The sequence below is a fragment of the Pogonomyrmex barbatus genome, unplaced genomic scaffold (genome assembly GCF_055798465.1).
Source record: "Pogonomyrmex barbatus isolate J1 unplaced genomic scaffold, ASM5579846v1 scaffold20, whole genome shotgun sequence".
NCBI lineage: Eukaryota > Metazoa > Arthropoda > Insecta > Hymenoptera > Formicidae > Pogonomyrmex > Pogonomyrmex barbatus.
This window is the reverse complement of record NW_028297117.1, coordinates 86452-113322: the sequence shown is the minus strand read 5'-3', so window position 1 is coordinate 113322 and position 26871 is coordinate 86452. Positions and strand designations below refer to the sequence as shown.

At 36.2% G+C, this 26871-nt stretch overlaps 1 protein-coding gene across 7 annotated transcripts in view; it reads right to left on the bottom strand.

Annotated features, from left to right (window-relative positions):
- The window catches only part of Dscam3 (Down syndrome cell adhesion molecule 3), a 106943-nt gene extending 85056 nt beyond the window's left edge, over nt 1-21887 (bottom strand). For 2 of the 7 annotated variants that reach the window (XR_016139432.1, XM_089077722.1), the window contains exon 1: nt 21700-21886. The gene's annotated coding sequence lies outside the window, so the exon portion shown is untranslated. Of the gene's footprint in view, nt 1-10576; nt 12346-20770; nt 20806-21699 lie in introns of those variants that run through there. The other 5 variants (XM_089077724.1, XM_089077718.1, XM_089077723.1 and 2 more) reach the window with 5 other exon arrangements.
- Nucleotides 21888-26871: the final 4984 nt, after the last annotated feature.

Below are 26871 nucleotides of genomic sequence, written 5' to 3'. Positions count from 1 at the left end.
TTGTTTTTTCGAAAATATGTAGAAAATATATTTATATAGACCAAAACCAAAAATAAAAGATGGGAAAAATTATTGATTAAACTATTGCTCTCTCGCTGCATTTAGCGCGTTAATTATTTTGCATTCCAAATATGTCAGCGCATCTTAATTGTTTCATTGACATGCAATAATTTCGCTGACATGCAATTTATTCGATATTTTCATATTAAGCGCGATGCAATATTTAATATGCAAAGGATCAGATGATGCAAGAAATTAGAAATTGCGATATATCGACCATTTAGAATATGTCTTTCGCGAGATTTAGGTTCGAAACATATTGATTTATATATTTTAAGTAAATATTAATTTATATATTTTTAAACGATCTATCGTCTTAGATAGCCATTAACAAATTTATTTAATCACATCGCCGACATGAAGTTGCTGACATCATTCTAGAAATGTTCGATCATTAAGACGTCGTCATGATAACGATATTAACTCTAACCGTTGGTCGAATAGTATCCCAATTTAATTTCAATTAGTAAGCGCTGTCGTTATCAATCTTGCATTTTAATATTAGATAGTCCTGTGATACAGATTTCAGCACTCGTGCCATTGACGACTTATTAAAACGTATGATGCAAGATTTATTAAAAAATTGATCATATGATCAAATGAAATTAAAAAATGCGTCGGAAATTTTCGGATATTACATTCCATGGATGTTTAACTTTCATTCGCATATGTATTTATTTATATTACAATACGAGCAAATAATTGAATCCTGAAACACGAATGCACGCTATTCTTTCTTTAGAGCGCGGAAAATACGCGGAGCTTTTTGCAGCTGAAAATAATGCGTCGTCGCAGGGAATGGCGTGAAATTTGCTGTGCAATCTTCGAATTCCTACGGAATTTCCCTTTGTGTTAATCCGAGAGACATGGTGGGTGTTGAGCGAATTCGCGCTTCATGAGACCGTACTTTTCTCGCAATATTTTTCCGTCATAATGTAACGAGACGCGCGTGGCACACGATTAAGCAAGTGTCATGCATTGATTAATCGCGTTTTTTCTTAAAATTGATTTTGTTTCATTAATCATTTATAACCGCATTTTCGCGAGTGAGTGTCGAGTGTCACGAAACAAGCACAAAACAAATGAAGAAAGACGAGAGATGAGACTTAGGAGATCGAACAATGGTGGAACGAGATAAAGTAAGTGTATTTATCATCTATTTATTTACTATTTGCGTAATTAATTATTTATTCTCATTTAATTTGGCCGCCTCTTTGAATAATACATTTTCTACATAAAAATGAGAAAAAAATGAATACGAAAGAAAGAAAAACTCACATAATTTACTAATTATATATTTTTTGAAAAATAAAAAATTTGATGCGCGAAAAGTGAAAAAATAATAAGTCAATAGATAAAAAATAAATGAATAAATAACTATTTAGGTATTGCTATAATTCAAATATATTCATATTGTTTATGTAAGTCAACACGTAAATAACTTTGTTGTTGGCGCATTGATATTTTAGTGTCGAAACTTTTTTATTTTAATTCCAAAAGTAAGTGGATCTATGAATATTACGGATATATAATGTCTCTAGAGCCATTATGCTTTGGAATAAACGCACCGGAGAACATTGTATCAATCTCATTTTACCGCGAGCGTAAAGTGAGAGCTTTGTTACCCTCCATTTAGAGGTGTTTTATGCGCGCGGCTTAAAACTCGCTATAAAGCGCCCGTAAACCTTCCTTTTCGCAGTAAGAAACGATAAGACACGATGATACAGTCGTCTAAGTTGCTTGTTCCCGATTAACCAGGATCAATCAAAAAATAATAAAGTCCTTGTCATCGCAGAATCCAAAATTACTTTGAAAGATGCTTACGAGCATCTCTCTCTCTCTCTCTCTCTCTCTCTCTCTCTCTCTCTCTCTCTCTTCCTTCTTCTATCACAATATTCATAAAATTCTTACAAGAATGTTTGCAAGATTCGTACAGAGGAGTTATTAGTTAATACTGGTTTTTTATAAAAGTGCTTGTAACGGATCACTAGAAATGTGCGACGGGCTATAAACACTTTACGAGTTACGATTATGAGAGAATATGAGAGACTCTACTCTGTTCGAGAACAAAGTTAAATATTTACGAAATTGCAAACGACCGCCAAATCCCATTTCATGAAATTACAGGTCGTATAATTACATAGATGATAACTGAGTAATATATTAGTCACTTTACATCTTGATTATATATGCATTTTCTCCTTTTTACCGCAAGCCTTGTATTCTCATATGAATTTTATGTATCATTCTGCGCTTAATCTAGATCCAATGAATCCAATATTTTTACTACAGAATTGTTTCAAACTTGAACAATTCTTCTACCAATTTTCAATTACAAATTATTTAATTTTATTATCACGCATAAATTTCAAACAATAACACACTTTTCCATCTCAGTTTTTACTCAGTGGTGCGCAAAGGGGAAAATATCCAGTATTAAAGAATAACACGACGACGATATTTAATTAGTATTAACAACGCGACATTGTTATTCCTCAGGTTTATATATATCTTTCACATTTTCTTACTTGTACAGAAACTAACTTTGCAAACTACTTCTTCAAAATGTATCTTTCCAATTAGCTTTATTTGTTTGAAATTTTGCTGTCCCCATTCAAAGATAGCTAAAGAGAATTAGACTAGATTAAAGATACTTTCCAAGAGTATGCTCTTTCAAGAGACACCGACCGGCGTTGCCCGGTTATTTACGCCAGCGCTCAAACCTTTAAGTTTTTCCAATTAATCTCAGTTTTCTCGCGGCAAGCGTCCGCGTTGTTTTATCAACGACAAATAGACCGACGTTTTGACCCAAGGGTCTCTGATCGGGGCTCGAAATAATTGAAATTTAAGACGCGAAACGAGCGTACGGGCGGTGACTCTTCCTCGTCGTTGCCTCGACTCGATTCGATCCAATTAAGCGCGGCCCTGAGGGCCCCGCAGAGTGCCGTCGGGAACTTCGATTCTCTTTTCCTCCTCCTCTCTCTCTCTCTCTCTCTCTCTCTCTCTTCCTTCTTCCGGCACTCCTTCTTGAGGAGACCTTTATGGTGTTAAGGAGGTGACATTTGAGCGTAAGCAAAAACCGACCGAGACGACGAAACTCGCGCGCTATCCCGCGCGATACTCGTTACCTTAATTACATTCGGAACGTAAACCACGTAATCAAAGGGGACGTTTCCTATCTGCTGGCGACGGGGAACATTTTTCGAGATATAAAATGAAGTTTCGCCTTCGTGCAACGGCGCGTAAGAAATTCGGTGATACGGCTCCGTAGTATGTCTTTGTAAAACTCAACGTCAATATTTCACCGGCAACGGAAATGCTTTACTACGTTTCTGACATTCTACGAAACTGCCTCTCGTAAAACGTGCCTATTGCGATACGATAAAATTGGCCATTTATAATTGGCAATATGCCAATAATCACGTATATGATGTTTCAACAGTTAAATTATTATATGATTTTTATCTCGAGTTTTCGGAATTGAATTATCAATTTTTTTCACGAACATCCCTATGCCGTATCAAATTCTTTTGCATTATTTGCGAAAAGAAGTACTAGAATTAATATATGGAGTGATAAAGAAACTATCAAAGGTTCTCAAGATTCTCTTCCGCCTTATTCTTGTTTCTGTCTTGAGGTCGACATTTAGTTTTCGAAGGAACAAACGGGCAAACGCGAACTACAAGTAACGTCACCTCCATTAATCTTCCTCCCGCTCGGATTAGATCCAACCTAAGGGATTCTCACGATCTTGTCTCAACCGAAATTACGATCGCGACCTCTTCGTGACTCCGCATCACGAAGGCTGATTGAATCCCGAAAGGGAACACCAGGATAATTGACAATAGAATACATAAAATATCAAGGAAACTGTAATCTTGTAATGATTACAAAAGACAATTATTGGGTCGAATCTGCCATTTTTCTGTCGAGTTATGTCTTAAATAATAAAAAAAAAATAAATAATTTATACAAAGCTCGATTTTTTTTTTTAATTAAAGCACAAAATTTCATCCTGAAGAAACTAAGAATATACCGAATCCGTGGCGGCAATTTTGCCTCAATTTTATTAAAATGTCACTATCAATTTAAATGAAGAAATATAACAAACTTTTTATATTAACCTATGTTAAATTATATTTATTTTAAAATAATACTAATTATATAATTAACAACAACAGTATCTAAGTTTTACAATTGTATAATATAATATTATTTGTAAACAATATCCGAATATCAATTTAATAACTAAATAGCATTTTTCTCTTTTTCTCTTCATTAAAATATTTCTAATAATTTCTGATAATAAGATATTAAACTAAATACGTAATGTCGTGATTATAATGTACGTTAAAGCATAAAAAATCCGACGTGACAATGCATTTCCGCCAATTGTAGAACAATCTTAACGCGAATATTTCGGACCGCAAGTTTGATAGGCGACAAACAATAGCGCGACAAAGGGTAATAGATAGCAATGAGGTATTGTTCCATGTTGCTTTCAACGAGTCCCTCCAATTAAAGCACGTCCTTCGGCTTAAAGTCGGGATACGAGTTTGTTTTTTCCAGCAATGAGAGTGAAACATACGTGAAAAAGAGGGTATTCTATATTTCAATAAAGTCTCGTTACCGCCACGCTCGCTACAAATTATCCCTATTTCCGGAACGTTCTCCGCCCGATCGCGATTGCGCATCGTAAAATAATTAAAGCATAACAAATTGACAGTGCAGTAAAACACAGTATTGAATCTTGTGATTTTTTTCTTTTTGCTCGACCAATATTCGTTGATATATATATATATATATAAATAACACAGTTCGATAAACCTCGATATGCTCGGCATGGCTTTGTGATGCGCCGACAATGAGAGACGTGCTTTACTCCCGCCCAAATTGGATTCGACCTGAAAATTTTTATCTTGAAAAAAAAAAGAGGAATTTTCGCGCATCTCGCGAAAGAGAGAGTTACCTTTATTTTAATAAGGTGTAGAGGGAAAGTTCGGACGAGAGATTTATAACCGTGCACGTTCCGAATTCGCACAAAATTCTGGGCGAGCATAAATTTCAAGTGACACGTGACACCAGGTGTTTTTCACATAAATTATTTATGCGAGATTCATACAAGACAGGTGCTAAATCCAGATTAGCTGCGATAATATCTCTCTCTCTCTCTCTCTCTCTCTTCCTTTTTCTTCTTTCCGCGAAATGAAAATCGATGCGGTCGCGATGCCGGATCAATACCGGATGAAGACGCCGAAGTAAGCGAAAAACAAAATTCAATTAGAAATGCAGGCTACGGAAGAGCGGGGAGAGAGGTGGGGGAGGGTGGAGGAGGAGAGGTTGAAGCGCGCATCCGGCAAGCTGAATGTAATGCGATTACCAGCAACTGAAATTGTATTCCGAAGAATCGAATTTGCGGTCAAACAAAATGGTCAAGTGCACAGCGCTCATCGAACGGATCGATGAGAAACGATTTCTCTCGCAAAACGAAATGCGACCCTGTAAACTTCTTGAGCGGGATCGAGGGAGGGAGCGGGAGGGGGGCGGGGAAGTCTTTCTTCCACTTCGTAGAATAGTAGCTATATCAAATGATAAACTTCTCTTGTATATAAGAAGTAAGAAGGATGAGTCAGTTGCCGAGAGCGAGAAAAATAGAAGGGAATGTTAAAGAAGCTTTGTGTCAATATTTGTTGGCGGTATCTTATTATTGACGAGATTATTGAATGTCTGGCGCAGCAAATATCTGAAGATTATTAATAACGAAAGAAAAGATATAATGGAAATTGAATCGTTTTTCACATCACGGATGAATACTAATGAGTTGAATAGATGATTTATTCTTTTATCTCGCAATTGCAGACTGGAGCGTGAAAAATTTTAGAAGCTTTACATTAAAAATATGTAGTGCTTATTCTCATAATAATTTCTTTCCACGTTTTATTATTTGTCAGATATTTTTCGGATATTATGAATAAATTTCTACTTTCCATGAAAAAAAAGACAATACTGAAATAGATATTTCGGTAGTTTTATTCACTCTAAAATGCAGTTTTGGAATAACACAATAAATTTATAAATCTATAATAATAATAGAACTCTCGAAAGCTTATTCTAACTACTCGAGTTGTACGAATAAAATTTTGAAACAAAGATTTATTCTGATCATTTTTGCTGTTGGCATTAATAATGAAACGAAGAACGTAGTAGCATTTCAAAGGGATATAAATAACAATCCTTGTCGCGTCAAAGGGTAAGTTATATCTGGCTGCTACGCCTTTCTCATTTGTCTGACTTTTATCATCTGGTAAAACGAATGTTGCGTATCGCGCGATGAAGTCAAAAAACTCGCGAGGCTCGTGCTTGTATACGCGCGAAAAAAAAAAGGGGGAACACAAGGGTGAGAAGGGTGACGCTGACAAGTATGAGGGGGAGGGTCAAGTGCGTTTGAACAGACACGCGACACTCGACCGTTCGTCATCTCCGCCGTCGTCTTTGTTCCCGCCTTCGTCTCGCCTGCGTTCCTACCTCTTCGTCCTCTCTTCGTCCTTTGTATCGTTGTATTCACAATGGAGGCAACACGGCCGGCAAAGATTTTTGACCCGCTTCGGCCTTCTCGCGTCTCAAATGAAGTGCCATCCATCGCGCGCGGTGTGCTCACACGAGGAGGATCGGTATCCGACAGGAAGGAAGTAATCATGGAAAATTCAAGTAGCAAGTAGCGCAAGTATTGCCGCATGAACGACAGCGATGGAAGTAGCTCGTTAAGCGCGAATACTCCAACTCTCGTGGCAGTGATATAGATTAGCTTGTAACAAGTTTAACAATGCGTTCCCCAAGTCCCAATAGTACATAGATGTTACAATCGAAGATTTTGCTCAATTGCGGATCTTTCTGCGAATTTTGCAGAATGATTTGTCTGCTTAAAGTTCAACTTTTACGTTGATTTTAAGATCAATATTTGTCATGAGATTAAAAATGGAAAAACAATCAATTTACATTTCTTTGCAGCGCTGATTTTTTTTGTCTCTCTTGCAGCTTGATATATTAATCCAAGAATAACAAAAAGCAAATCTAGAAACTTTAATAAATTTCAAGCGGACATCATAAAACGCATTAGTGTAATCGTAAATATAAATCGCAGTTTATGAACAGAATTCAAATAAGCGTGAAACGTATATATCTTTTTTTATTTATAATAGAATGACAAGAAAAAAATGGACTTTTTTGATGTTTGAATAAGTTTTATTATATATTATGAATACGCAGTTCAAAATGAAAAATGTTAATTTAAACAAAAGTCACCCATGTGAGATTATGCAATGGGTTAACACAATTTTCAACGGAAGAGGAAAGACCAGCCATAAATGGCTGCAGTCTTCGTACAGGAAATCATAGCGGCAGCGTAAAAATGCAACGCTGGGCGATTTTACGCTTTGCACAGAGATCCGGCATTCTTCCGCACTGCGCGTCTATATACGGTGTCCCGTTATTATCAAATAATCCTTTTTTGCAATCATCCTAATGGTAGTACATTCTAACGATACATTCATATTGATAAAAAGTGAAAAAGAATCGCGAATTAATGAAAATTTTTTAAGACTTTGTTTACATTTGTATTTCATTTATATAATTGCCTGTGTGATTCTACATCTTTATTTAACAATTTTTAATGCTGTTTCACAAAGTATAGTACTCGGTAATTCATATCTTATAATTCGAGACTCTATTTCAAGAGCTATATTTTGCTTTCATATTTCTATCATTCGTATTTTTGATAAATTTTTTTTCTTTATTGGAATCATAAATGTATATCGAAATTCTTTCACACGTGCGCTACATATTGCATTTGTATCACTGATATAACATAAAGCAGTGTCAGATGTAAAAATAAGTCGCTCTAGGTCATAAATAGAAATTTGAGCCAAAGATTGATGACAAAAATTCACCGCAATCGAAACTGTTATTAATTTCACGTCTCAAGCTCTCTTTAAATAATTTATAATTTCTGTCAGAATTCAAAATGGAAAATTCTATTAATACATATATATTATTATTTAAATGTTTTATATTTTAAATACATAAAGTTATAACTAGGGTTACATTTTAAATTTTAAAATGAATCATCTACAATTGAATTAAGTTCTATAAAATAGATTTGCTTTATTAGCTCTATCAGAAGCACAGTCGTTTTCCCAATAAAGTAATTATTAGTGTGTAACAACATGAACGAACAATAAAGAACATCACACACTAAACTCTAATTTTAAATCGAGTAACTTGAAGATCAATCCAGTTCAGTAGAACACCCCATATACGCGAAAGCTTCCAACAGATCCGCGATTTCGAACGTCTCCTGGTATCTCACATTCGTGCACACACGCATACATCACACCCCCCCCCCCCACACACACACACCCCACACAGGTCCCCCCACACACACAACACACGCACACACACACACACACATACACGTACACACATACACGCACACGCATCATGCACACACATACACGACACGCACACGTATATAGAAGTCACCCCTAACCCAAGCCAACAGCTTCTGAAAATAAACTGCTTTTCACCGCTGTGGAAACATTTTTAACCTAGTCTGCGCTCGCTCGTTTCTCTCTCTAAATCGCTCGGTGCCGCCACGATACGTTAGCTGGTCCCCTGAGCGGCGGCTTCCGCCACTAGACTCGTTTCTTTCAACCACCATTGGGATCAGAGTCGTCGTCGCGGTTATCGATATTCCTCACGGATAATCGTCTTACGATCTTCGTCCGTTCGTCTCTCTCCGTCTGCCTTTGCCAACGCCTCCCGTCGAGCTCTGCCGCCGTTGTTTATCTCGACTAAGGAGAGGAATAGGATGAGTAAGGATAAGTATAAGGGGGATAGATAAGTAGGTATGCTCGCTCGGTTCGTAGCTAGAAAAAAAATGCATTTAGAGATGCGCTTTGGCTGGTACACGGTATCTTTGGTTGTACAGCGTCGCTGAAGTAATTTACGAGAAACGCATTGCACACGTTAATTTCCGCTCTAATTACTTACTATTTACTGTCGTGACCAGAACAGTCGCGATATTTTTTTTTTTAGTGGATTTCAGAACCGTCCTCGCGATTTTCACATATCGCGGAAAGAAATAGCGTTTTTGTCCAAATTAATATAAACTCTGTGTGTGTGTGTGTGTGTGTGTGTGTGTGTGTGTGTGTGTGTGTGCGTGTGTGTGGCGTGTGTGGCGTATGTGTGGTGTGTGTGTGTGTGTGTGTGTGTGTGTGTGTGTGTGTGTGTGTGTGTGTGTGTATGGAATCGTAAAATAATAATAATATCGAAAAAGTTATAAATTTTAATATTTTGTTTATTGTTATATCAGTCATCTCTGGAGTTCGAAATTGAGTCTCGCAATCTTTGTTTCTTTGTGTATTTTCAGCCACGTCTTTCAACCCTGTCGGTTCTTCTTCCTGTTCTCTCGAATATTCCGTCGTCATCCTCTTTCGCATCTTTCGCGAATCGCAAGTTGTAAAATCGTATTACTGCACGTTACGAGGCCGGGAAAGTTATGTATCATTGACATATTTTACAGCGTGAAAGAGGGTGGTGGGCTGCTTGCTAGAAAAGCACGGAGGGAAACATCGGTCGTTGTGCGGCAATAAAGTGCGCTCGGCGGCTCGTATTTGTATTCTAGACGAGCACGATCCTATTTTCGGTGCCAGTAGAATTGTTTCGCGTGGTCGGTCAAGCCTACCGACTTTCTTAGGACATGATCGCAGAAACACAGTCGAGAATACTTTATCGATTTCCGGACGCGTTGACGGTCAATAAATTAAGAAAAAAAATGTCATAAAAATGTGTTGAAAATCGGAAAACTGAAAGATGAAAGAATAACCGAGATTTTAAAAATGAAAATTTAACGTACACGGAATCTTTATTAATCGCAATAATGATAATTGAGGTTATTTAAGATACTTATTTCAGAATTTCTCGCTTCTGTTCGAAAATCAAATTTCTCATTGTTGCAACTCGCGTTGAGGAAAAAAATTTATTAAATGTTCGAGTGCGTGTTTATTAAGTATTATTGAGTATAAGTTTTATTGAGATGAATAAATTAAAAAGTATGTGGGAGAATACACTTCGCGTTGCTCGTCATCTTCGGATTAATGTCGTCGTGTCGTAATATTAATCGAGTTTGTTGGGACGAGCGTTCGGACACTGTTACTTAACTCGCTTAGCATACAGTACTACATCCGTGCGCCGTCCGTAATTCCTGATCGTAATCGTTTATAACTACATGTTAACTTCCCGAGCGCTGCGCCGGCCCGATGAGCGCTTTAAAATCGTCAATTTCACGCGACAGAGATTATTGCCGCGAATCGACTCGACTTCCTCGACGTTCTCCTCGAGGATTGCAATGGCCTCGATGTTCATCCCGACGGAATTATGTGCGCGACCATTCGCCGTTTGTCGTAGTCGACAAGCTCCGATCTGAATCGACGGGCGGCGGAGTTAACGGTACGCTTACCTCGTTTCGATCCGGATGATTATGAGCGTTTCGCTCCCGTGCACGTGCATCTCGTTACAAACCGCCTGATTATAGCTGATTGCTTTCACTGTGCGGACGCGTCACACGCATTGCGGATAACTGCAGACACGCTGATAGGGATAATACGAAATATACGAGGGCGATGGAGAACGAGCCGGGAATTGACATTCGCTTCCTAAACCTCAATTTCACAATAAACGCCATCATCTCCCTCTTTCTCATCTGCCTTTGTATAAAAGCTTTCGTTAGGGGAAGTTTGTGATATTGAGAAATATAAAATGTGAAATGTGAAATGCAAAAGCATATTTTTATTAAGCGTTAAAATGCAAATCGAGCATTTTGTTAAAACGAGGTCTAAAATGATGTTAATAATGATTGCTAAGAACAAATTATTTATAATCGGAGCTATACCATATGATAAGATAGATTTTTGTATTAAATTGCGGAGGTCCTACTTCTCGAGTGTTTACGGCATTTACGAACAACTAACTGCCAACATTCAACGATACGATTGCACATAAATGCGTGTACGATATCCACGTCGAAGCCATCTTAACGCCCATAAATACATTAACGAACGTGCTCAGTGCTTATGTCGCGAGTTTAATTATGCACGCATTTGCCTTGTAATTAGCACGGGCTGTTTAGTTACGCCGACCCGATACTCACGGAACTGTAACTCACGTGACCTGTTTGTGAGGTTTGAATTACGTAATACGGGCTGCTATCCACACATGCGAATCCTGGAAATGACACGCCTATGATACATGATCGTACTACATGTATCTTGCGGATAATTACATATGTATAAAGATATTTAATTTTCAATTAACACCACTCGATCGAATCCATAAAACGCATCGCGTCATTGTAACCATTGTAACCGTTTGTTTACATGATGCCGAATATCTGTCATATTTTTAATATCCGCGTGTAATACGATATTGCCGATACATTAATTAGCGATACGGTGGATATTCGATTAATCAGCGAGGTCGCAAAATAAATTTCAATTTGTAATAAAAATTCGGAATGGTATTTCAAATTTCCATGAAAACGAACTCTGTGAATTTTAACGCGGTTATCGTTACCAAATTATAAATTTTCCAGTTTGTTCACCTAGGACTCAATTAGATACAATTCTTCGAAGTAGAAAAGAACTTCGCGACATTATTTGTCGTAGATTAAAACAGCTGGTGATGCACGTTCAAAGATAATTCTGAACTCGAGTTTCTTCTGCGCGAGAACACTCGAATAAGAACGAGAGGCATATCGGCGATTACTCCGTTAAATGGTCCGGAAGTATTAAGTCGATCGTACGTACGACAAAGTGGATTATCGGTCTTCTTTAATTCGGTCCTTTAGAAACGAGAACTGGCTGTGCAAAGCTTTCACCGGAAATTTTCGCAAGATAATTCGTGCAAATACGATAAAATTAGATTTCCAGAGTTTCCAAATCTAAAGCCGAGGAAAAAATCAGCGGAGATTCGGTAGATTTAAAGAGAACGCATTGTACGAGTTATATTATCATCGGAAGAATTTTAAAAACGAATATCATGACCAGTCAATGGGAAGAATTTGAAGAAGCAACAAGTGTTTCCATTATTGTCTGCCGCATTAATTTCCACTTCCATTTTAATTATTTGAATTAACTTCATTATCGAGTTACTTAATTGTAACGTTATTGAGACGATTACGTCACGATCTTCTATCAAAGTTACTAATAATTCTGCAACAACGTTAAACACTTCGCCAAAGGGTGTGCAATAATGGCGGGTGTCGAACGGTGTGTTACGCTTTGATCAAACGCGTTAATGACACACCAATGGTACGACAAACGCTACTATGAAACCGCATGATGCGAAATGTATTACACAAGATAAACAAAATTTACCGGTGAATTTAACGCCAAAGGGTTTTCTGGCTTATTAAAAGCTAAATATGAAAATTAACTTTTAACATTTCCTAATGCTATCGGAAATCTGATTGGAATCCGATTAGGTGATAAAATTCGCTGTATGATTTAGAGATAATATAAATGACCGAGTAGTTATCTAAATCAATGCGCGATCAACCGAAATAATAGAAACCAATGTGTGATCAACTGAAGTAATGCAGGTCGATGCACTATCAGTCGAAGTAATACAAGTCAGTGCGTAGTCGGCCGAAGTAACACAAGTCAGCGTTCGATGAACCGAGTAATACACGCGATTAATGGTCGAAAACGTACGAAAACATTTATTATCTTTTATTTTCACGTCTTATTCCTTTATTCAACTTTACATAACTCTCGACCACTCGTTACATAAATTAATGTTCTCCAAAAGTTTCCAGACGGAAATTATTCAAAGCGTTATCGAAAACCCCTAGAATCTAAACCATTATCTAGGTTAATATAAACGCTTGACGATAAAAAGGCATTCTAAACAGGCAATTCCGATTTGATGTGTTTCCTAAATTATTTCAAGTCGCAGAAACATCGAATGTATCGCCGTTGAAATATTTACACGTTTCTTCATCTCGTCAAGGCGCGTGCCGCCCCGACTTTGGTCTCGCGAGACGACGACGCGAAGAGGAAAGAACGCGGAATGGATGACGGGAATTAGGTTTTCCGGAGGATATGTGACCGGCTTTTCTAGATGGTGTCTCTATACGATGTCAAAGTACCGCGGCAGCGAACTTTCTCGTAAAGCTTCTATCTACTTTCAACGCCTTCCTGCGATATGCGTCATTCCGTTATGTAAAGAAAAAAAGGAAACGCACTTCCCATGCTGCAATCATGATAGATATGTAGAGGACAATCCGAATGAATTCGGATTTTTTATATTGGTTATTAATCGTTCAGCTGTAACAAAAAAAATTTCATCTCTCTCGTAAAAAAAAAATTTTTGATGAAAAACCTTGTTTGAGTGAAATATATTTATCTGTGATCCTCTCTCTCTCAAATAAACTAATAAAGTATTTATTGCAAAACAGTTTTAGTCAGCAATGCTTTCAGGATTTTACATTTGTATGAAATATTCAACGGCATTATCTCTGTCATCACATTGATTATTGACGACCATAAAAATATTAAAAAATATTAAAAATATGTTGCGCAAAGTTTTCCATAAAACATTCGAATTTCTAATACGATACCATAAAAATTGCATACATTAGTATTACTTTTTCTTTTAGATAGAAAATTCGAAGATAAAAAAAATAAGAACACGCAATTATTCATGCCCGAATCGAATTTCAATTTCTTTCCAACCCACTGCATAGGAATAAATTTAAAAAAGTATATGTATTCTAACGTATATGTATTCTAATTCTAATCACGGTCATTCGGAAAACAGCCCAACTCGATTTTCTTTGTTTTTCCAGGATATTCGTGTAAAATCAATCCGCGGCAGCGGATATTTGTTGGTCATAGGCATGCGGTGCCACGCAAAAATCGCAAACAAGCCGAGAAAAAAAAGCGATAGCGAACAACGAGCTAGTGGGGCGTGTAGATGAATCCGTATTGTCTATCGCAAATAACAGCGAACATCGGTATTCCCGATGGTGTGCGGCGCGGTTGGAGCACGCGCGATGCGCTCGATGACAAAACCGGTAGACGTCCGCGAAACGAGACGAAACGAAGGTGAAACGCGCGGGCGGGCGCGACAGGAAAAATCCGAAGAATTTGCCGAAGAGCGAGTTTCCATTGGTCGTTATATAACCGGAAAAGCTCGGCCGCGATAAAAGCGGCGTAAAAGGAATCCAGGCTGATTCCCGCGAGCCCACCGCCGTCTCCGGCGCGTTAATTGTAATGGTATTAATTACGATAATGGAGCGCCTCTCCCTCTCAAATCCCTCTTCCCACATCGACCCTCCGTCTCTCTATCTCTCTCTCCCTTTCTCTCTCTGTTTCTCTCATTCTCTCTGTGTCTCTCCTCTTCCTTTGCCTATGCGCCCCTTCGCGCGCACCCTCGCTCGCGCCGTACTCGCTAGCCTCTCTTCGGCCATCTTCCACCCTTTGTTCCGTCCCCTCGACTCTGGCGTCAATTAAGTGGATATCTCAAACGAAAAATTCTAATAAGCCCGTTGAAACGAGTTCGCTCCGACCCAGCGCGGTTCCAATGGAGCTTCAACGGTCGCGGAAGCAGATGGCGTCGAGGACGGCATCGCCGATGGCGACTTTTTTTTTCACCCCCAATGGCGCCGCTTCGCCCTCTCCAACGGCGACGCGTCGCGATACGATGCGATGCGATGCGATGCGATGCGAAGCGAAGCGAAGCGAAGTACCGTAGTTCGAGTGTGTTCGATCAGTCGAGGATTCTCGAGAAAGAGAGTAGCTCAACGGCGGGAGAGCCTCAGGAGAGGATTCAGGACTTCCCTCAGTGAGATCTATCGACGGCGAGGGAATGATGAGGGAGAAAAGAAGATGGAGGAGATGTAGGTACGACACATACAGACGGATACGCCGTTTTCGAAAAGGCGAATACCCGCGAGCTTTGTCCCGGTCGGGCTTCAAACACTCTTGTTCCCGCTCCTCTTACTTTATTCGCGAGTAGTGTTATTTGACGTTCGTAAATGAATATACGGTTGAACGTGATCCCGCAGGGTAGTGCGGGATCGTATATTTTAGATGGCCTTTGTAGCCTCTCGAATACACTTGTCGATACAGCGTATCGCCGGATGCGTCTCTCCCGGACTGGAGATTCTCTAACGAGTTCAAAGTCGATTTTTGCTTCGACAAACAATCGACGAGAGATCACGCAGCGTAGCTTCTCAAATTAGATATGCTTCAATTAAGTCTCGAGTTTTCCGATATAGCCTCGATATAGTTGCTTATTTGCATGAGAACATTGAAATGGATATTGAAAGAGTCATATGGCGATGTATTCATTTAGATATAATCTTGCAAGAAGAATTTACATAATTCCTCGATATATACGTGCCCTTAATACGAATACTACGTACGACTGCGCCGGGAGGTGTGAGGTGCGAGGGGGTTGAATTGATTCATATAGTCGTAAATGTATGTATAGTGGCTTTTTCTGGCGGGCCACTTTTTGCCCCGCTTCTGTTATAAATGTAATTTATAGCCAGAAAATAAGTAACAAAACTTATACATTATTTCAAGCTGCTGTAAAATTAAAAATTATAAATATTATATTTAAAATGAGCATTTGCGATAATTAAAATTTTTAAATTTTTATCTAAGACAACAGTTTCGCTCCGGTAATAAAATTAAATTTATCAGTCATTTGTAACGTGCATAAAAATAATATTAACTTTCACACTTAAACGGCTATTAAAGTTGTGTATTTACAATATTATAGGACTAGACTCATGCAACGCTCAAAGTTTCATTTAACTGTGGAACTGCTAACTTTTCTTGTCCGAAGACCATTGAAAGGAGCTTTCGCCGCTTTCGTGATATACGATCGTGGACTCTTACATTAATTCATATGCTGAGAAATTAATTATTCCACCAGGACTATAGATGTCCTCTGCGGAATTATACTATTTCCTCGCTGGCAAGACTTATTGATAAAACAGTATTACGCGATCGTTAAAATGAGACATGATGGACCACGATTCTAGATGATAAAGCGAAATTAACCGTACGCAGAGGTTAATTTAATGTACTCGTCATTATTACTGTGATAACATATCTCGTTAGCGCAAATTTAACATTTGGCATTGTCGACGCTCGTGGAGCCATCCTGTTTATTCATAAGTATGTCACATCTCGTATCTTCATCATAAACTTTTACGAAAAGCAGCATATTTAAAGACTTTAGATATGCCAAATGGAATATTATAAATGTATGCATAACTGCAAAATATTCTCTTGATATGACTTGATATAATTTAATAATATGAAGGGATTGTTTTTTCTATTTCCATGTTTCAGCTTTGAAAAATACCGAAAACAGTGGTGCATTAATAATTAAATAATTCTAGTACAAATGTGATGCACAAATATGAATATTTTTGTAATAATTGTAAATGAAAAACAAACTTACTTGTGTGTATTAAAAAGGGACAGATAAGCGTAATTCTTCTGAAATAAGAATTCTAATCATGCATACGTGTATGTATTGTATTTTATAATTATGAAGTCTCATTATTTAACCTCATTATTTAACCTACAGATTATTTATAAATGTGGATTAACTTGCAGATTTTGATAAAAAATAATTTTAATAAAAAATAATAATTTTGTTTTATTAGTTAAGAGGAAAAATGAGAAAGAGAAGATAGAAAGAAAGAGAAAACTATTAATTTGTTATCTTATACATTTTATCTATGAATATCAAAATAATAGAATTGTTTTTCATTTAGAATCTCCTAGATTTATATAGATAGAAGAGATTGATTCAGAAATTTATAAAAAATTTACAATAATTTTAAAAAATAGTCCCTTGACGATCTCTCTCTTTGTCTCTTGGAAAAGTTGCATAATTTTAAAAATAATTTTAGTATGTATTTCTGCACATATTATGATACTAACTTATTTAAACAGAGAAAAAGAGAGAAAGAGAGAAGGAGAGAGAAGATTAAGTATTAAGTTAATATTATAAATTTATAAATATGTACTTTCGCAATAGTAACTTTGTTTTTTGCAATATAAATGACTACATTTCCAAAATCGGAGGATAATTTTCCGTTTATAAAGTATTTTTACGATACATTAATTTGATTCTCTTTTCTATCGGATTCTAAAGAAACTAATTGTCTATTTAATATTTAATGAGATGAAGTCAAATTGAAAAAACTTTCTTTGTACACCAGTTTGATTATTCTAAAAAATGTAAAAAGCCTTTTTTCATATTTCCTATTTATTATTTTACCAATACTTAAAAAACATATCTTTTTAATCCTTTAATCCATTTTCTCAATTGAATTATTTGCCAATCGATATATTCTATCTGCATATTATTGCATCATAACTTTTTAAACGTTTAATATTTCATAGTAATTTTGAAAGATTCTCCACAATTATTTCAAGCTTCCATTACGCCATGAAATATTATAAATTGTGATATATTTATAGACTAGAGAAATAATTATACTGTATGTGAATAATGTACGTGATGAATATAATACAAACGCGTATAAAATAAATTTTACCGTGTAATTCACTCAAGTATATTTGTTATATAATCATGTTATACGTTGACATATTGCCCCAAATATAATTCAAATGATATAATGTTCCATTTATAAAACATGTTATATAAAAGAATTTTATTTCACTCTCCGCTCTCTTTTATCCGTTGGCAACGATGCGCTCGTAATTAAAAAACGTTGTCGTGCGTATAAAGAAAATAAATTCTCCTTAAAAGTATAGAAGATTCCGATGTTGGCAATGTTCCAGTTTTTAGAAATTAGTAACGTTCCGGGCACACTTGGAAATAGATATAGTGGGCGGAAGTGTGGACAACAACGGATAATAATAGCGAAGTTGGTTATGTCGCGGTTTCGCGAGGAGCGCTGCAAGAAACGTAGTCGTCTTTCTCTATCCAGACTTTAGAAAAAGGTCAACATCCTTGATCATGATAAAAGTTCTGCCGGCGGGAAGTTCCGGAAAGAAATAACGTATATATGATTGTGCTCGCAGCTTGATCCTTATAGAAGATCGCGCGTTTGCTACCATATTGCCATCAGAACTAGAAAACTAGAATTGGCGTAACGCAACTTTTATGAGGACGCTCCTAAAATCGTGTACTTAATCGTCGATTGATCTTTCTTTACAAAAATCCCATTAAAGAAATGAAATTGTTTTACGTACTACAAGTACTTTCTACTGGCTTCTTTATCGATATGTCAGATTTTTCAGAGAACGTTGGATTAACATACAATATATGAAACGATATAATCTTTTATATCTCACCATTTTTTTTTTATTTTAAACCAAAAAAGTCTTCTCTACACGGGAAAGGATAGTTTTGCTGATAAATCTAAAAAAAATCCAGATGCAAATCTTAAAATAATTTTGAACCATCAAAATCATTATGTAGATAATATAATAATAATAATACTGCAAAAATTTGTTATTTTCTAGCAACCAACGTCATACATTTTGAAGGTCCAACAAAAAGATCTTTTTGCCGACTTTTTCGTCGGCAAAAGTTCTTTCCGCGTATAATCTCGGGGATAGCCAACTCGCCGATACATTTGATTCGGTATCGATCGCACGAGGGATGCCTTAAAGCTTGCTAATCCGCATAGACCGTTGCGTTTCTCGTATTGTAAATCAAATGAAAGGCGCAATTAACCCTGGGCGCAATAATCGGCGGCGCTCTCAACCGCGAGAATTACGTCGCATCGACAAAAATACGTAAACGGTTCGCCGCGCGAGAAAGGGAGCCCATTAGCGCTCGTGCGAGAACGAAATGGTCATTCATTCATGAACTCGGAGGCGGCCATAGCGTCGTAGCCGGCGCTACGTTGTGTACTACGTCCTCCGCTAGTATTATCGCTATCACCACTACGCCCGACCACTACCCTCGTTCTGCTACGTCACTACCACTTTTACACATCGCCAACGCCACCGCCATCACCACCACCATCACCACCATCACCATCACCACCACCACCACCACCACCACCACCACCACCACCACCACCACCACCACCACCACCACCACTATCACTACCACCACCATCACCACCACCACCACCATCACCACTACCACCACCACCATCAGCAGCAGTAGCACGAGATCACTACCACCACCACCACCATCACCACCACCACCGCCGGCACTGCCGCCCTCGGTGCACCAACGTCGGTTACGCGTCCTACCACAAACCAGGTACCGGTGCTGGCATCGCGGCGCGCCGAGCATCGCGTTCCTGGCGTTCTTACGCGAAAGGCTTCAGATACCCCCGATAGACGCGCGCCCTTTTAACCGACGCACTTCTACCGCCGCACGCCTTGACATTGAGAGCACCAACGCGAATGCCGCGTCGCGTCGTTGCGACTACCCCCGATATTGTCGATTTCTAACCGGGGGGGTTGTTATGTCGGAAATGCTGAACGGATTCAACGAAATTCGGACTGTCGAATGCCTAAGAACATCCTAACTGGATGACGCGCGTTCGAAGATTACTTGTGTATTGTCGATTGGGGTGGTTGATCCCGAGTATACAAAGTTGGTACATGAGAGAATCCCCACTTTTCTTTTATTTTTCTTCCCCTTTTTTTTCCAACTTTACCTCATATTTTTCAATTTAATATTAAAATGTTATGGGAAGTCGGGGACTTTTGTAAATTAAAGGTATTATATACGATAAATAAAATTTATTTCTGAATGTTTTCCTTATTATAATTTTGCATATATATTCTGATTATTTTAAGATATTCACTCCAAATAAGATTTAAAATTTAGTCCAAATAAAATTTGAAAACCTTATTCTGGATATTATTATTTCTCGGATTCTGTGTGGTTTCTCCGACAATCTAACTTCTATAAAAATCTTCTAATTGAATATCATTTAAATAATAAAACAGTTACCTCGTTTTCTCTCGTTGTTACCAAAGTAATTCATGTCATCGTTCTACCAACATTCCAAATAATTTTACATCAAAATAGCAATTGTTTTTATCAGATCAAGTACACTATACGAACAAATAAATCGTGGACATCATTTATCTCAATTATCGCAATCACGACAGCAAGCACGTTAATAGCTTGAGGTTATTTCCCATGTTCAACCAAAATTCACGCTAATTAGAAGCTTCCCTTCCAGGGCGAGGTAGGAAATCAGCTCTTAATTTTGATAATGGATTTGATATTTGTAGAAGCGATAATGGTAAAGCAATCGCTTTAATTTCATAAATAATGTTTAGAAAACGTATATATAATGTAACAATTCTCGTTTCTTTAGAAATATAATTAAAAAAAAATTCGTGATGAAAATATAATATTAGCGTTCATTATTTTCAATCTTGCTTAATCTTCAAGATTTTTAATTTAATCTTCAAGATATACAAAGATAATTTAAAAAATTAATTAATTAAAATATCTCCGTAAAAGTTTTCATCGGTGTATCTTCTTATCGCGGCGGATTGTTAAATGGTACGAATGCGACAAAAGTGTACGTCTGTTTTACAAGTTTGTCGACTGACGCATAAAACGTAAGTGTGATTAAACTTTCTTGGCTCTTACGAAAATCGATCAAAAACATTACCGTCGCTCGCTCGGCGTCGCTTCCGGTTATCCCGACGGCTTTAAGGTCAACGCGCATACTACGGTCCTTGACACTGAAACAACACGAAACTTCGGTAACTTGTGGATAAGTTTGCGAAATTTCCATACGTTATTCCGGAACGAAGAGAATGTATCCAATTAAGGTGACGAACGAAACTTTGACTATTTCAGCTCGCAAACTGTTTTGGTTCGCGCTTCCTTCGTTAAACGTTACTTATACTCCAACGGCAGAAACAAACTTTGAACATTTATAGAAGCGTCAGTCACGATGAGACATCTGACGAGCATATAAAAATGTAAATGCACCAGTGGGTAACAAGCAAATGGACTTATTTTTGAGACTAATCAATTATATAGTTGAATAAAAATCAACTTCAGACAATTGTATATCTTAATTTACGTAAATTAAAATATACAATTACAATTAAGGCAATCATTTCATTAATAAAAACTTCTTATTTTTAGTTATTACATTAATTAAGAATTTTAAATGATACAATTCTCATACGGATGTCAAAAACAATGTAACTTGATGTCTCTAAAATACGTGTTGGTGTTTCGAATACAAAATTTTTAATTTAAAGAAGTGTCTCAAGATTTTTCCGATTCGTTGCTACGTCTATAATCTTTATAATTAATTACAGCAAAATTCTATTCTATTCCTCATGAGACGACATAGAAAAGTCGCTTTTCGCGGTCCTCGGTCCTCGGTCGTTTCGAATGAAATCTCGCGATCGCGAAAACGATCCCGAAAATTGCCGATCTATTTCTTACGTGATAACACGCGAGTGATCCTACTCGATGATTCCTACTCGAAGCTGGTGGTAATGATGATGATAATGCAGATGATGATGATGACGACGACGACGACGGCGGCGTTAGGAACAAAAGTTACAAAGATATTCTCACCCCCGAAGCAAACAACTCTCTCGCCGCTTCCGCCGGAGCCTCGGACCGTAAATACACGTCGGTGGCTGGTCGCGTACTGAAGTTTCTACCGGCGGCGGATCCAGCATCCCCAACCGGGGTGAGAGAGAGAATCCCGCCGCACACCGGCGTTCGACCCCACCGCCCCACTCGCCACCTACCACCGGCACGAACACCCTTTAACCCTCCTCCGTTCGGCGCCCTCCGTCCTACGGGCCGTCACTCGAAACCGTCACCGTCACCCTACAGAAACCCACCATCGACCAGTACCATCTGGACGCGCGAGACGCGCGAAGATAGGATATACTCGGCATCTTCCATATTGTTAACTCGGAAATGACAGAAACTGAACTTGTCCAGCTATTTTTCTTCTCTGCATGCATCTAAATAAAGTGATGCTTACATGAATAAAGCTCGCTCGGAAATTTGAATTGAAACAATTTCCGGCGCGGAAATAAATGTGATAATTTTTCAAAACCAATCACGAAAAGAACAGTTTTGCTGATAAAAATATCTTTGGCCAGAACTTTGGATGTCCAAATTGGTTGCTACAAGGTCAAAAATTTTTGCGATATTATTGTTATGTTTAAGCATTCTATATAATAATTTGGAAGGTCCAAGGAACAAAATTATTTTCAAATCTGATTAAATTTTTTAGCAAAACTGTTCTTTTTATGTGTAAATGTATTAAGGAGCAATAACTACTTTTTCATCAGACATTAAAAATGAGTAACTTGATTTAATTATATATTAAGTAATTAATAATACACATATATCTGATGTGTATACCAATCTTTTAAAATTGCCGCATTTATATAATATAAAAAGCAACAAAATTTTTCAGTTACTTGTATTGTAAACATATTTTAGTATTGATTACAAAGAGAAATTAATAATTATAAATTAATAAATTAATTAAAAATGAAAGAATCAGATTAAGATGTAAGCTCACGCACAGATTTCTCATAAATACCATATTGAAGATTTTTGCCAAAAGCCATCCGAGAGCCGAGAAAAGGCTAGAGAGAGGAAAAAAGGATTCACTCTAAATCCTAAACTGCGGATCGCACTAAACACTTTTCTCTCATAACTCCACTGGCTCCAAAGCTCCAACCTCCGTTCTTACGAGTATTCGTTCTTATAAAAGTAATCGTTTGGCCGGCAAACCTCCGCCAACGTGCCGACAAAAAGTCGACGAAACTCTCCAAAAGTTTTCCACCTTCGTTCAGCAATATATTTCATTGTCGGCGGCCATATAAATTCTAAGAGATTTCGCGCGATGTAAGGTTTAGCTTGTGATTTAGGAAACGTTCAGGGCGCGCGACCGGCTTTCAGAAGAAATCAAATCCCCGAGAATCAAAGATTCTCGGACTTTGAGGATCTGAAAAAAGTCCCTTGCGGTTTAGAAAAGTTTTCAAGCTGCCGAAAGTTTTCTGTATCACTGACAACTTTTCCTTTTCCTGAAACTCCGAGTACCCCCCCCCCCTCCCTGCGTTTTTCCCATTTCTTTGCACTTATCAAATGCATATCACGCATACGTTCGCATGAATATCGGCCCGACGCATAATAGTCTCGTATTTGGATAACACAAGATCGGGAATTTTGCCGGAAAAGTACGTGACATTGTATAATGTATACAAATATGTTTTAGCGATTGATATATCTCATTTTCCATTCGGAATTTAATATTAGCTTTACTTCAGGTATATATTTATATTTTTCCTTCTCGGAAACGATCGCGTAAGTTTTGATTCGAATACGCAACAATTGCAAGTAGTTATATAAATTGTAAATACAATAGTTTATTGCATTAGTTTTTGTAGTATTATTGATAGTATTTTTTTCTTCGTTATTTTTGTTAATATAAAAAAATGGAATAACGAAAATATAAGAACACATATACATGGTTTATCATACAATTTATTTGCTTTCAAAATGTTATAACATATATGTTATAACATATAACATATTTAAAATGAATATTAATATTTTCGTCATTTATTTTGATGATTTTTATTTGTTTTGAAAACATTTCATATGTAAAACAAAATACTTGCAATATTTAATCGGTTAAAATATAAGAGTAACACTTATCAACATGACCCTTCATCAAATATTGAAAAACTATCTCGCTTTTCGATAAATAAACATTCTAAAAGCTCGACACATGTTTCTATTTGTCCTTTTGCTTTGTAACTCGAGTAGCATGAATGTATATGTGAAAATATATATAAATCAGAACTGGCATTAGCTCGTAAATCATGTCAAGTGGGATAAGTTAAAAGCATAAAGGAGTAAGTTTTCACGAAAAGTTTCAGAGAGCTTTGTTGATAAATTCATGGATCATCATAAAACGGTTAAACTTTCCACGCTCTTTTATGTGGTTATTTCAAAATGTTTTAAGATAAATATTAATATTTAATTGTGTCAAAATTGAACATAATTGATGAGAACAGATAAATTATATTTCTGCATTAAATTTATTGACAGATATGCTGTTTATAATTATTTATTAGGAAAAAACACTTTTATGTATCTAAACTATATAAAATATCTTAGATTTATGATTTATTTTTATTATTTGAAATATCATTTAGAACCATTTTTATTTTTGGAAAGTAACAAGATCACAATTAATCATTATAAAGAAGGTTATCAATAAATAATGTATGTTATTAATTTTTTTTAATTAGCGATTTATCTTATGATATAAAAACAAATAACTAATTTTTTTAAATGTTATCTAAGTAGTTCGTAAATCATACAAACCATACCGGTTGTAAAAAAGCAAATTCAATATTAAATTACAAAAAGCAAAATACTTTTTATTTCAAATTAACAAAAAAAGATTGAGAGTGTAAATATTTAATTAAGTTTAGCAGATATATCTATTATTAAATATTATATCAATATTATATCAGATCAATCATTAAATACTATTTGAATCAAATGAATAGATTTGGCATGGGAAACAAGAGTTATTATATAGATTTTGTTTTAAGCTGAATAATAATTTATAATTCACATCACACATCATAATTCCAGATGAAATTCTATTTGTAATTTTACACACACGTGTTTATTAACCGTGTATATTAATCGTGTATATTATCCATATTAACTATGTATATGGATATTTTAATACATATTTTGTATATATTAAATGTATTCATGTATGTATTAACTGTTCAAGTATTTTTTATATTATACGCATATAATATTATGGATAAAGTTTTATCATAAGATTTGAAGCAGATTATAGAACATTTTAAATATGGATTTTATACTTAATGGAGGATCTGTAAATGAATTTATAGAATTCTAAAAAAATAGATTCTTTCAATTTTGTGTCATGTAACGTGACATATTTAACATTTAAAAAAATATCAAAAATTTACTTATGTCGAAATATGTTAGGACACATAAAATTAGAAATAGAATTCTATTACGAAATTTGATGCAAATATACAAATTATTTAAAATGCGCATTAAAATAAAGGGTATCCTTAGCCATAGCAGGAAAATTACACTTTTACGCAGACGATGTGGTGTAAACAACGTATATGTATTTTATTTCAGATAAATATCTCAACATTGAACATTGACTAATGTATATGTATAAGTACATCGTTTACTCGTTTATGTCGCAGTGGTAGTCCGATATTCGTTAATATGTTTTATATATATTTCTCTACCTATCACTGGTCTACGGGTCTGTTACAAACTATCTGATCGCTTAATATCGATTATACGCAATAATGATTTTTATCCCTTACGTAATATCTTTATCATCCCTGTATGCATTTATTTTATTCGCGATAATCTGTCTCTTATCTACCGTGAATCGTCGTTGTAATCGCGTCAACGATCGTTACATCGTATATGTAACGTATATCTACTAATTAACTATTTTTATCACAATTACGGTATTATTATTTAAAGCCGTTAGAGCGCCGGTCGAACTTTGCCGGTACACTTTGATGATCCGTTTGTCTCTGTACGAGAATAATTATCGAAGATAATTATCTGCATACATGTCTAGGTGCATGTTATCCCTCACGAAATTAACCCACGATTGTCCTTAGCAAAAATTTTATCCCAGCATTTTCAATGAAACGTTGTTAGATATCGAATTCTTTAACTTTAAATACAAGAATGAATAATAGAACTTTTATTTATAATTAATTTTAACATTGTAAGTTTTATACTAACTTTAAATAAAGAAATTATTTCAAGTTGATTTAATTAAGTTTTAATCTGAATAATCTGAATATAGACGGTTAATATTAAAAAGCAGAGAAATAACAAACTACTAACTTATTTACATTACGAAAATAGAAAAATGACAAATTTGGCTAATTTACGTTAAAAAAAAAAACAGAAATAACCAATAGTTAATTTTCGTTAAGGACAAACCTTCCTCGATCGTAAATTTCTTGAAGAATACATCTTATTAATAATATCTCTATCATCTTCATATATAATCTTCTTCCGAGATAACTTGTATTGCATTACGAGAAGCATCTTTTGTGGTCATATAATATTAACATCCATAAACATTTTCCTCGTTGTTTTTATTCGAATCTGTTTTTGTTATTGCTTTAAATATTTTTTTTCGCATACATAGCAATCGACGCATCGGTATCAAAGTTCCCGTATTTGTGACTCTGCCGAATCGCAGGCGCCCGATCGGCAAGCGCAATGTCTAATGTTCGTCTTGGATCACTTTCTTGGCGCTTTTCGACAAACGTTATATATCTAATTAATTAACAGTATCGCTTATTGCTGCTGTTCCGTGCATTGACTTGAAGGTGACGCCTGAAAGCGAACCAAGCTGCGTGTCGAGATAATCCATAGAACCGACAAAAACCATAAAACATCAAATATAAATTAAAGCTATATATTAATTTATAAGTACATTGTTAAAAAAAAAAAAAGAAAAGAAAAGAAAAGAATCTATCACGAACCTAGGTATTGTCTTTACGATTACAAAACTTTTTCCTCTTCCCTTCATCTATCGTCTATTTAATGAGAGACAGCCGGCTCTTACTTTATAACTACTTTACTCTCATAAGCTACGAAAGCTAAAAAAAAGAAAATGAATGTGGAGGAACTGAACATCCAGGATCGAACGGAAATAAAGATAGGCGTAGA